Source organism: Puma concolor, chromosome A2 (assembly GCF_028749965.1).
Source record: "Puma concolor isolate L17-30 chromosome A2, mPumCon1.1.hap2, whole genome shotgun sequence".
Lineage (NCBI taxonomy): Eukaryota > Metazoa > Chordata > Mammalia > Carnivora > Felidae > Puma > Puma concolor.
In genome coordinates this window covers 99,177,341-99,190,353 of record NC_141668.1, presented here as the reverse complement: position 1 = coordinate 99,190,353, position 13,013 = coordinate 99,177,341, and the positions used below count along the sequence as shown (strand labels likewise).

General features: G+C 35.8%; 1 long non-coding RNA gene across 1 annotated transcript in view; it reads left to right on the top strand.

Moving 5' to 3' along the window:
* Positions 1–13,013, top strand: part of LOC147583356 (uncharacterized) — a 71,629-nt gene that overhangs the window by 22,485 nt on the left and 36,131 nt on the right. Inside the window, exon 2 of the long non-coding RNA XR_015248133.1 lies at positions 12,428–12,622. This is a non-coding gene — a long non-coding RNA (uncharacterized LOC147583356). The remainder of the gene's footprint in view (positions 1–12,427; positions 12,623–13,013) is intronic.

Here is a 13,013-nt window from a genome sequence, read left to right as displayed (position 1 = left end):
TTTGTCAGACTCTCTAAAAAATATCATTAGACTTATGTTCTGAGGAGAATTGAAACTATACATTAGTTTAGGAAGAAGTGACATGTTTATAATATTAACTTTTTACATCCAGGAACAGGATATATCTGTACATTTATTCAATGAATTTCTTTTATTTATTTGTCTTTAAAGTATAATTGACATATAATATTATACTAGTTTCATGTATACACCATAGTGATTTGACAATTATCTACATTACAAAATACACCACAATAAGTGTAGTTACTTTCTGTCACCATACAAATTTATTGCAATATTATTGACTATATTCCCTATGTTATATTTTTCATCCATGTGACTATTTTAAAACTGGAGATTTGTACCTTCTAATCTTCTTTTCCTTTCCCACCCAAGCCTATTCCCCTCTGGAAACCACCAGTTTGCTGTCTGTATGAGTCTGTTTCTGTTTTTGTTTGTTTTCTAATTTGTTTTGTTTTTTAGATTCCACATACAAGTGAAATCATATAATATTTGTCTTTCTCTGTCTGACTTGTTTCACCTGGCACAATACTCTCTAGGTCTTTCCATGTTATCACAAATGACAAGATTTCATTATTTTTATGGCTGAGTAATATTCCATTGTGTATATATACTACATCTTCTTTATCCATTCATCTGTTGATTGATATTTGGGTTGCTTCTATCTTGGCTATTATAGATATTGTATATATTATATATAATATAATAATATATATGATATATATTATATATTTTATATTATATATATTATTATTTTATGTAATACATATAATATTGCAGCTATATTATATTTGCAATAAACATAGGGGTGCATATATCTTTTCAAATTAGTGTTTTGGTTCTTTGCATAAATATTCATAAGTGTAATTACTGAGTTGGATGGTATTTCTATTTTTCATTTTTTGAAGAACCTCCATATTGTTTTCCACAGTGGCTGCACCAATTTACAACCTGACCAACAGTGCACAAGCATTCCATTTTCTCTACATCCTTGTCAACACTTGCTATTTCTTGTCTTTTTGATACTAACCATTCTGACTGGAGTGAAGTAAAGTCTCATTGTGGTTTTATTTGCATTTCTGGGATGATTAGTGATGTTAAACACTTTTTCATGGATCTGTTGGCTATGTGTACTATGTGTATGTCTTCATTGGAAAAGTTTCTATTCACGTTCCCTGCCCATTTTTTAATTGAATTGTTTTGAATTTTGTGTGTGGAGTTGTATGAGTTCTTTATATATTTTGAATTTTAGCCCCTTAACAGATATATAAATTGCAAATATCTTGTCTCATTTCTGTGGGTTGCCTTTTTGTTTGGTTGATGGTTTCCTTTGCTGTCCAAAGTTTTTAGTTTGATATAGTCCCAATTGTTCACTTTTGCTTTTGTTTCCTGTGCCTCAGGAGACTCATCTAGAAAAATATTGTTAAGGCTGATGTCTAAGAGTTTACTGCCTATGTTTTTTTCTAGGTGTTTTATGGTTTAATATCTCACATTTAGGTCTTTAATCCATGTTGAGTTTATTTTTATCATTACATTTGTCTCCATGTATTTGATTTTTATTGACTCATTGGTTGTATAGTAGTATGCTGTTTAGCTTCCATATCTTTACGCTTTTTTTTTCCATTTTTTCTTGTGATTGATTTCTAGTTTCATACTACTATGGTTGGAAAAAGATGCATGATATGATTTCAATCTTCTTGAATTTACTGAGACTCGTTTTGTAACTTAATGTGATCTATCTTGGAAAATATTCCTTGTGCACTTGAAAAGAATGTGTGTTCTGATGTTTTTGGATGGAATAGTCCATATGTATATCTATTAAGTTCATCTGGTCTAATGTCTCATTCAAAGCCACTGTTTCCTTGTTGATTGTCAGAATGATCTATCAATGTAAGCAGGGTGTTAAAGTCCTTTACTCTTATTGTATTACTATCAGTTTCTCCCTTTATGTCTGGTAATATTTGCTTTATGCAAATGTTCCTATTTTGTGTGCATAGTTATTTACAATTGTTATAACCTCTTGTTGGAGTAATCTCTTTATCATTATGTAGTGTCCTTTGTCTTTTGCTACAGTCTTTGTTTTAAAGTCTGTTTTGTCTAAGTATTGTTACCCTAGTTTTTTTTTTTTTTTCAGTTCTATTTCCATGGAATATCTTTTTCCATCTGTTCACTTTCAGTCTATGTCTTTAGGTTTGAAGTGAGTCTCTTATAAGCAGCATATAGATGGGACTTTTTTTTTTTTTATCCATTCAGTAATCCGATGTCTTTTAATTGGAGCATTTAGTCCATTTATATTCAAAGTAACTATTGATAGTCATGTGGTTATTGCCATTTTGTTCATTGTTTTCTGGCTGTTTTTGTAGTTTTTTGCTGAGCCTTTCTTATTCTCCTACTCTTTTCCATTGTTATTTGATGACTCTATAGTGTTATGCTTGAATTTATCTTTTGTGTATCAATGATAGGTTTTTCATTTGTGGTTACCATGAGGTTCATATATAATATCCTATGTATATAACAGTCTATATTAAGTTGATGGTTGCTTAACTGAACACATTCTAAAAGCACTGTGTTTTTACTCTCTCCATGTTTTAAGTATATGGTGTCATATTTTACATATTTTTATTTTGTGATTTCTTTGATTAATTTTTGTAGATATAATTGATTTTACCATTTTCATCTTTTTAGACTTCATTCTAGTTTTATGAGTTATTGATCTACTGCCTTTACTGTATATTTGCTTTTACCAGTGAATTTTTTTCCTTTCATAATTTTCTTACTTCTAGTTACAGCCTTTTCTTTTCCATTTAAAGAAATCTTTTTAATATTTCTTATAAGGCCATTTTAGTGGTAATGAACTCCTTTAACTTTTGTTTGTCTGGGAAACTCTTTATCTCTTCTTCAATTCTGACCAGTTATCTTGCCAGGTAAAGTATTTTTGATTGTAGGTTTTTTTCTTTCAGCACTTGGAATAAATCATGCCTCTCTCTTCTGCTGCAAAGTTTCTGCTAAAAATCAGCTAATAGTCTTATGGGGTTTCCCTTGTATGTAACTGCTTGCTTTTCTTTTGCTGCTTTTAATATTCTCTTTTTATATTTAGTTTTTGCCATTTTAACTATTATGGGTCTTGGTGTGGACCTTTTTGAGTTCATCTTATTTGGGGCTCTATGTACTTCCTAGATCTGGGTGTCTTCTTCCTTCCCCGTGTTAGGAGGATTTTCAGCTATTATTTCTTCATATATGTTTTCTATTCCTTTCTCCCTCCCTTTTCCCTCTGGGACACATATAATGAGAATGTTATTATGCTTGATATTCTTATAGAGATACGTTAACCTATTTTTGTTTGTTCTATTTTTTTTTCTTTTTGCTGTTCAGTATGGTTGCTTTCCACTACCCTATCTTCCAAATTACTGTTCCATTTTTCTGCATCCTCTAATCTACTATTGGTTCACTCTAGTCTATTTTTCATTTCAGTTATTGTATTCTTCAGCATTGACTGGTTCTTTTTTATATGTTCTAACTCTTGAAGTTCTCCCTGAGTTCATCCACTCTTCTTTCAAAACTGGTGAATATCTTTGTGACAACTACCTTGAACTCTTTATTAGGTAGATTGCTTATCTGTGTTTCATTTAGCTCTTTTTCTGAGGTTTTGTCTTGTTCTTTTGCTTGGATCATATTTTTCTTTGTCTTCATTTTGTCTAACTCTCTGTGTTTGTTACTATGCATTAGGTAGATCAGCAATGTCTCCCAGTCTTGAAAGTAACGGCCTTACATAGAAGGTGTCCTGTGGCACCCAGTAATGAAATCACTGTGGTCACCAGAGTCATGCATTTTAGAAGTGTCCCTTTTGTGGGCTGCATACAGCCCTGTTGTGGTTGGGCCATGACTGCTGTGAGTGTACTAGTGTGTGGGGTCACCCCTCAGCCTAGCTGTCAGCAGTGACTGGCTGCAGCTACCGTGGGTGCACTGGTGGGCAGGGTTTGTCTCTGGCCTGACTGATTGGGAGGTCCAGCTGGTAGCCACTACAGGGTGGGGTAGTTCCAGGCTCAGCTGTGGCTACCGTATTCATCCTGGTACAATTGCCCTGCTGCCCCAGAGGCTGGGCATGACTGCTGCCATTCCCCCACTTTTTGTTTAATAGCCATTTGAACTCAGAGTCAGTGCAGTTGACCAATCTAGGACTTGTACTCAAGCTCTGGATGCAGGATAAGCTGGGAAAACTAATTTCATCTTCTATATCACACCAACACTCACAAGGTTCAGGATTCTCTAAACATGTAAAGATGCCAGACAGTAGCCCACACATGGTCAAAAGATGGCTTTTACACTTTAATTAAGGTTAACTAATGTCTCCTTTAACCTACTAATGTGAAAAAATATATTAGAGTCCCTTATGTTGCATATATGGAACACAAATTCTACTTGGCTACATTATTCTTTAAATATAATCCTGATTTCAACTTATTCATACTTACCTATATTTATCATTGGGAATGGTCAAGAATTTTCCTTTTTGTGCTAACTCTGTCAGGGTTTTCAGAGCTATATAAATTGTGTTGGAAAGATTTCCTATTCTATCCAGGCCCTTGAGAAATTCATCTAAGAGAAGCATGATCTGTTCTTGAAGGGACTGGTCTAAATGATCAATAGAACTTCCTACTCTATTACATTTTGGGACAGTTTTTTGACAATATGCCCAAATTTTTCATGATTATTGATCTATTCAGGTTTATGTCTCTTCTGTAGTCAATGTCTTAGAAAATGTCGAGGAGTGAAGTTAGTATGTTAAAAGCTGAGAGATGCCGGCAAGAACTGGTTTGTAGTCCATGAACATGAGTGATAGAGATTGCAAATGGATTATTTTTAGAAAATGTGTAAGAGAAACCCTTCCAGTTCAGTAAGGTAAGGTTGTCACACTGTTAAGTTACTGATGTTGTTTATATTGAGAGTGTGTCTGTCCAGAGATTGAATACTGAAGGTATTTAGTTTGAGAAGTTTAGTGGATTTCTTCTTCATTGAGTTGGTTCACTCCTGTTTGCTACAGTTTCCCAAAATTCCAGGCCTTGTCACACAGTCACATTATCTTGAGAATCCCTGAAAGCATTCAAGTCTGTTTCTTTTTAAGGCACCATTTTTAAATTATTTTATGCTTTGAAAATCATAACAATACTATATGCATGCTATACAATAAGACAACCAGTACATTATAAATATATATAATGACAAAGCTAACCCTCTCCCTGCCATCTCACCCATCCCTGTGAGATAACCAGGATAAACAGCATGCCATATGCAGCCCTCTGTTCCCTTATTCATACAGGTATCTTTATTTTTTATTTTTTATTTTTTTAAATTTTTTTTTTCAACGTTTATTTATTTTTGGGACAGAGAGAGACAGAGCATGAACGGGGGAGGGGCAGAGAGAGAGGGAGACACAGAATCGGAAACAGGCTCCAGGCTCTGAGCCATCAGCCCAGAGCCCGACGCGGGGCTCGAACTCCCGGACCGCGAGATCGTGACCTGGCTGAAGTCGGACGCTTAACCGACTGCGCCACCCAGGCACCCCCATACAGGTATCTTTAAATGTATATGGTTTCTTTGTGTCTTTGTTTGCTTGTACTAAAATGGAATCATACTTTGCCCAGTTTACAAATTGTTTTTCCTTGAAGGCTTAATTTTGGAAAATTTCAAACCCATACAAGTAGTATGATGAATTCTTATGTACCCACCATAGAGCTTCAACTCTTATCAACTCAAGGTTAATCTTGTTTCAAATTCTACCCTCACCTGTCCATATACCCCCCATATCTGAGATTATTGTTATTTTTCATATATAATATTCTTCCCCAACATTTAACTTTTAAATCCTCACACCTATAAAAATTGTTGGAAGGCTAGTACAATGAACAATTATCTACCCATCACCTGGATTTACTACTTGTTTTTCATCAATGAGAACATTTTATGAACATCTTTATATTTAGATATAACTTTATCTTCCCCCCCAATTCCTTGATACAAAAACACACATATATATTACTCTATATAATTACTCATTTTTCTAGAACACTGTTGATGTGCACTGTTGATGTGCAGAAGCAAAAGTTGGCTGAAATGCCAAGTTCACCCAAACAGAAGGATTTAACCAAATGAAAAAAAAGGAAGCTCTATGCAACAACAGTGTAGGCAGGCAATTTTTCATGCTTAGCAGGGGAACTTCAAAACTTCTTCTGCCAAAGTGCTCGCAGACACTTAACTTGAGGCCCAGGCAGCCATCTATATGAAATGGCCCCACTCCTCAGGGAAAACAGGCAGGTAGGAGCTCTGAGTCCTGGCCTTGGGCTCAGCAGACCTCTTCAATGACCAGACTGCTAGCCAAAGTCTTTTTAAATAAACCGTTGGAACAGTAAGTAATTCCAAGTCCAACTACTTTTAGATCACTCAAATTGCCTTTTGAGTTGGGCAAAGTTTACCACTAGTATTGTATTTTTGTCAATTCTTGTATTTCTAATAGTTTGCACTTTATATACCTTTTCAAAGTATTATTAGGTATATCAAAGTTCATGAAAATTATCACTGCATTTTGAATTTCAGTTTTTATAGAAGAAAAATGATCCAATTTGGTAGTAACAAATGATATATGTTTGCCTAGCCTTCTGTGCACATAGATCTCTCTTCTCACCTTGTAGCAGCAGGAAACAAGTCTTGTAAGACTGAGAAAATCTGGATACCAGCCTTTTCTCTCCATATATATTTTCCCATTTTGAACAATGATGAATTATAACATGAACTTAACACCACTTAGGTGGTGATTAGATCTCTTTTCCAGGTTTATATATGAAAGGGATTTTAGTATTCATAACTCAAGACTTGGTCTACATCAACTAATGTTAACATCATGATCCCAACAAATTTTTGTTTGCATTTCCCTGATATGCTGTAGCCATTGTAATAGGTTTAACGTATCGGTTTGTTTGAGATTTGTTTGCTTTAACTTCGTATTTGTTAGCTATTATTACATCACAAATTGTCCAAAATGTAGTGGCTAAAGCAATAACTGTTTATTATTTCACAGTTTCAGTGTGTTGGGAATCTAAGAGAGGCTTGTGGAGTGGCTCTGGCTCTTGCCTGAGGTTACAGTTACGTCACCCGAGGAGACAATCAACCTGAAGTACAGATGGGGGCTGAAAGACCTGCTTTCAAGATGGTTTTCCCAATGCCTGCCGGTTGCTGACAGGAAGCCTCAGTTCTTTGCCACATGGACCTCTCGATAGTGACGTTTCAGTGTATCCTCATGACATGGCAGCTTGCTTCTTTTACCACAGTAACTGATACAAAAGAGAGAGCAACAAGGAAGGCCCAACACCTTTTGAGACCTTGTTTCAGAAATTACATATCATCGTTTCTGTCCCATTCTATTCATTAGAAGTAAGTAACTAAGTTCTCGACTAAGGGGAGAGGAATTCGGTTCACCTTTGGGGAGGAATATTGAATAATCTGTGGAGCTTCCATTAAGCCATGACACACTCTCATAAACAACAATACTTAGACTTTGAGGACACAACCCAAAACTCTTTACCATCCAACTGCAGAGTTTATTTATATAAATCATTGATCTCTTAGTTCTTCTACCTCTTCTTATTCAATTCCTTCTGCTTTTATGCATTCTAGCTGATTTGCTCATTTTCTTGTAGTATAGGTCTCCTAGTGAGTCAATTCAGATTTCGTATGTCGATAAAGCTCTTTACCTTTGTTTTTGAAAGATATTTTTCTAGGTATAGAATTCTAGGTTAATCGGGGTTTTGTTTTTGGTTGTTTTTTTTTCTGTCAGTATTTTAAGAATATTGTTCTGCCACCTTATGGTTTGTGATGTTTTTTATTGCTTCCAACAAAAAGTTTACTGTCATGCATAAATTTTTTCCTCTGTACATAGTGTATCTTTTTTCCTCTGGCTGCTTTCAAAATTTTCTCTCCATCACTGGTTTTGAGCCATTTGATTATATGATGTTCCTTGGTGATGCTTTCCTCATGTTTCTTGTGTTTGAGTCATTGAGCTTTTTGGATATGTACGTTTATAGTTTCATGAGATTTTGAAAAAATTCAGCTATTCTTTCTTCAACCATAAGTCCCAACTCCAATGTGGACTTCAGGTACATATATGTTAGACAGCTTGAAGTTCTCACACAGGTTACTGATACCTCATTCCTTTTTCTTTTTTTTTTTCTCATTTATTTTTCTAAATCTTCTGTAATGTCCAATTTACTGTTAATCCCACCATATATATTTTTCAACTCAGATACTGTTTTTTTCACCTCTGGAAGCTTAATTTGGGTCTTTTTTATGATCTCAGTGTTTCTCCTTAAATGCTGGTTCTCTTATCTACCTACTTTAACATACGAATGTGGTTGTTCCACTTGATTGGTAAAAATACTAACCATTATTGGACCTGTGTGAGTTCCTAGAATTGTTCCTTCTAGTCCTCTTGGGAAGTTTTTCATCAGCCTCTGGTGTCTCCTCACACTCTTGTGCAGATTAGTACTTAGCAGAAGATATGAGAGGATCCCTCTGGAGAACCCCAAAGCTCTTTGTGCACCTCTCTCCTGTCTGAGAAGTTCTCTACTCTCTTGTACTTTGCTCTGTGAAGTCTAGCCTCCATGGCCTATGGAATTCTCGAGTCTATCTCCTTAACTTAGTTAGACTTCTGGGCTCTATTTGGGTTTCCTCTCCCTGCATTATAGTCTAGAAACTCTCTAGGCAATAAGCTGAGAAAATCTTTGGGCTTATCTCATTTATTTCTCTTCTCCCAGGTCATATGCGACCAGTATCTAATGTTTGGAAACCTGTGTGTGTGTGTGTGTGTGTGTGTGTGTGTGTGTGTGTGGTGGTGGTGGTGGTGGTGGTTTTTGTTCATTTTTTGTTTTGTCTGAGCTTCTACTTACTTAAGGAAGGGGAGTATAACTAATCTCCATTATTCTATTGTGTTTGACAACAGAAGACTCTCCAGAAACTGGCTTTCAAATCAGCATTCTGCATTGTATCAGTTACCCATTTTTGCACAGTAAACCTCTCAAAAACTTGTCGTTTAATATGATAACCATTTATTTCTTCACAGTTCTGTGTTGGTGACTCAAGATGCCTTCAAGCCCAAATTTTTCAGAATGGTTGAACATTGGGCTCAACTGGAAAATGCTGCTCCTTATGGTATTAGCTGTGCTAACTCATGCATTTGAAGTTAATTGGCAATTTGGCTGCTGGCTGGTTTAGGGAGACGTCACTCAAATGTCTGGCTGTTGGTGTAAACTCTATTCTCTTTATTTTCTATCTGTGGCTGTATGGACCATACTTTCTTCACCTTTGTCTTCCCTAGCATTTTGAAGGTAAATGTATGCATTGATTATTGTGATAAAAATGGTCAGTATTTACCAATATCCAGTTTTACTCTCCTTCTTGGGCTCAAAGCTAACTATTTCCCAGCAACAATCCCTTCGCCACCGCACATTTGGTTGTGACCTTGTGATTGCCCAGTGGAATGTTAGCCCCAACTGGCCATGAAAAGTCCAGCAGTATCTTCCTTATATATACTATCTCCTTTCCTCTGTATGGCTGGAGTAAAGCTCTCCAAGATGGTGAAACCAATACATTAGAAGAAGCCCAAATTCTTTATGAGACATTCAAACAGAAAATCTGCACTGGACTTTGGATGAATGAGAAATAAACTTGTGCTGTGCTAAGCTACTGTAATTTTGCTACTGCAACTAGTTGTATACTCAAATTAATACAGTTACCAGCAAGTTTCAAAACTGTTCTTTAAGTTTCTGCAATGTCAGTGAAGAGCAAAATGGTATAGTTTTATCCATTCCACTTAAGATGAGGACACCATAGCTTTCAAGTTTTCTTCCTTCCCTTTCCATGCAATTCTGTTTATTAATTTGTTAGCATTATTTGTGGTATAATATTATTATATGATTTAATTTATTCATGATATATAATATAGATAAGATAAGATAAGATCTAGGCCTAGATTATTGCTAATACATGAACATTTTTTTAAAATTTAAATTCAAGTTACTTAACATATAGTGTAGTATTGATTTCAGGAGTAGAATTGAGAGATTCATCACATACAAAACCCAGTACTCATCCCAACAAGTGCCCTCTTTAATGCCCATCACCCATTTAGCACATCACCCCACTCACCTACCCCCCCCAGCAACCCTCAGTTTGTTCTCCATATATAAGAGTCTCGTATGGTTTGCCTCTGTCTCTGTTTTTATCTTTATTTTTCCTTCCCTTCCCCTATTTGCGTCTGTTTTGTTTCTTCAATTCAAGTTATGACTGAAATCATATGATAGTTGTCTTTCTCTGACTGATTTATTTACCTTAGCATACTACACTCTGGTTCCATCTACCTTGTTGCAACTGGCAAGATTTCGTTCTTTTGGATCACCCAGTAATATTCCATTGTAGATATAAACCACATCTTCTTTATCCATTCATCAGTCGATGGACATTTGGGCTCTTTCCATACTTTGGCTGTTGTTGAAAGTGCCGCTATAAATGTTGGGGTGCATGTGCCATTTCTAATTGTTGTAATACAATATTTTTATACCATATGTATTCTTTTTTAAGAATGACTCCTCATCTCAGCATTCAGTTTTATGTTCAGAATGGCCACTGTTATGGAGGGTTGTGTTGCCATTTCACTTGTTTCAGTGCTGTTCCCACCAGTCTTTTGGAGCATGGTTTTCTCTTCCTGGGTTCTTAATTCTATTTCCTTTTTCCATTTGGCTACAGTACATCTGAACATAAATTTTTCAGAATCTGTGAACATTTTTTTTTCTTCTTTTGCCTATAAGATTTTTCGTGTGTGTTTGATTCACATTTTTTTGTTAGGAAGGGTCTAGATACAATTCTCTTTTTGGTGATTTTTTGCTTAGAACACTGTGAAGCTTTTCAATTTGTACCTTGATGGTTTATCAGCTAAGAAAAATTTTTAAGTGATATCTTTAATTTTTCCTGGTTTTATTTGTCTTTGTGTCTTCCTTAAGGGAATCTAATTCCTTTGCTGCACCTCTGTTCTCTGCATCTCATATACAGACTCCACACTTCCTTGTAACTTACGTTTTTGCCCTTTTGTCTTGCTCTCTAGGACACCTAACCAGATTTGTTCCTCATATCATTTACTCTGTGGTGACAAATTTTATTCTTCATTCCCTGCCATCATGTGTGCTTTACTTCTTCTGTTGTATTTTGAGTTTCCTTGCATGATTTTCCTACTTTGACAATTTCATTCTCCATCTTTAAAATTTTCTCAGCTTCTTCTCTCCTTATGGATTTATTTCAGAAATCATGTTTTCAATTTGATTTGAGGTTACAGAAAAAAGTCCAACCAATCTAAAAGATATATGAGTAAAAGAACTTCAATTATATGTCCTTCTTTTGATACTTATCCCACTATGCCTGATTCTGCATACTTTTTTCTTAGCACACTCACCCACCCCCATGACAATTTGAACTCATTCTGGTGTAACAGGCTATTTGCAGACCTGATATTTGTTAATTTTCTTGTATGACCCTTTTCACTGCCCATAACTGTTGTTGCTAGATTTTCAAATAAAAGTAACACATGAAATATTTATATGGTTATACAGTCTATTCTTGTTATTTATGATAGTTATGTTGTATAAAGTTGCCCTGGACGTCTGAATTAGTGAATATAGAACCATTGTTCCTAGGGGAAATTTGAGGTTAAGTCCCTCAAACCTCTAGTTATAACATTTTTGTTAATTGATTAAAACATTGCCTTGTTTTATGTGTTTCTGTTTAAACACAACTTATTTTACATACACTGTTGATTCATTAACACTTAACTTATGGCTAAATGCACCATAAGTCATGCCTAAATGAAACTTAACCACACACATGTTTTCTCCATCTGGCATATCACAGACTTCTCGTGTTTGGAACTAGACAGTACTTGGGCACTACTCTTGGGGGCCATTTTAAGCAGAGAAATCACCAAAAAGCACAAACACATGAAAAATGTGGCACTAAATCTACTAAGACATACAGAAGGTAGAGCGTCACCTTAATTCAACCTTAGCTAGAAACGCGTGTTGGACAGCCCCAAATTTTCATTGCTCTGCACATGTCCAGGAATGACTGTGGAAGTGCTTTCGGTGTTGATTTTGGGGTTACAGACAAATTACAGCAAGTTGGTGAATCCTAACATTGGAATCAGCAAATAATAAAGAACAACTGTAAATGTTAAAAGATATTTTGGTCTTTCTTTTTTCATTATCTACTATGTCAAACCTATCCAAGCCAATGAACTATCTTAATGAAGCATAGATATTATCACATAATTTCCCCTACATTTTTACCATCTGCTAATCTCTATTTCTTACAGAATGTACACAGCAAATATGTATTCAGTGCTGCCAAGCAGGATGTGACACAGTGGGATAGGACCAGATACCTGAAAGCGCCCTTGGGTTATATTGATGTACGTTGATGGAACCTCACCCCACTGATGTGCAACCAGAGGCCGGATCACAGGCACCATCTATGAGGCCAATTGACATTCTCCTGAGATTGGATTAAGGTATAATTTTCCTGAAATTGGATTAAGGTATAAATTTCCCCAATCTCTCTTGCTCTTAAGCTTTATAACTATGAACAGGGTCTAATACATTTTTTTTTTTTGTATAACACTAAAATGTCTAGCAATATTTACCAAGGTGCATTTTTTTTTTTTTTTTACCGTTTATTTATTTTTGAGACAGAGAGAGACAGAGCATGAACGGGGGAGGGTCAGAGAGAGGGAGACACAGAATCCGAAACAGGCTCCAGGCTCTGAGCGGTCAGCACAGAGCCCGACACGGGGCTTGAACTCACGGACCGCGAGATCATGACCTGAGCCGAAGTCGGCCGCTTAACCGACTGAGCCACCAGGCGCCCCCCAAGGTACATTTTTCATTTATGGTAACTATACC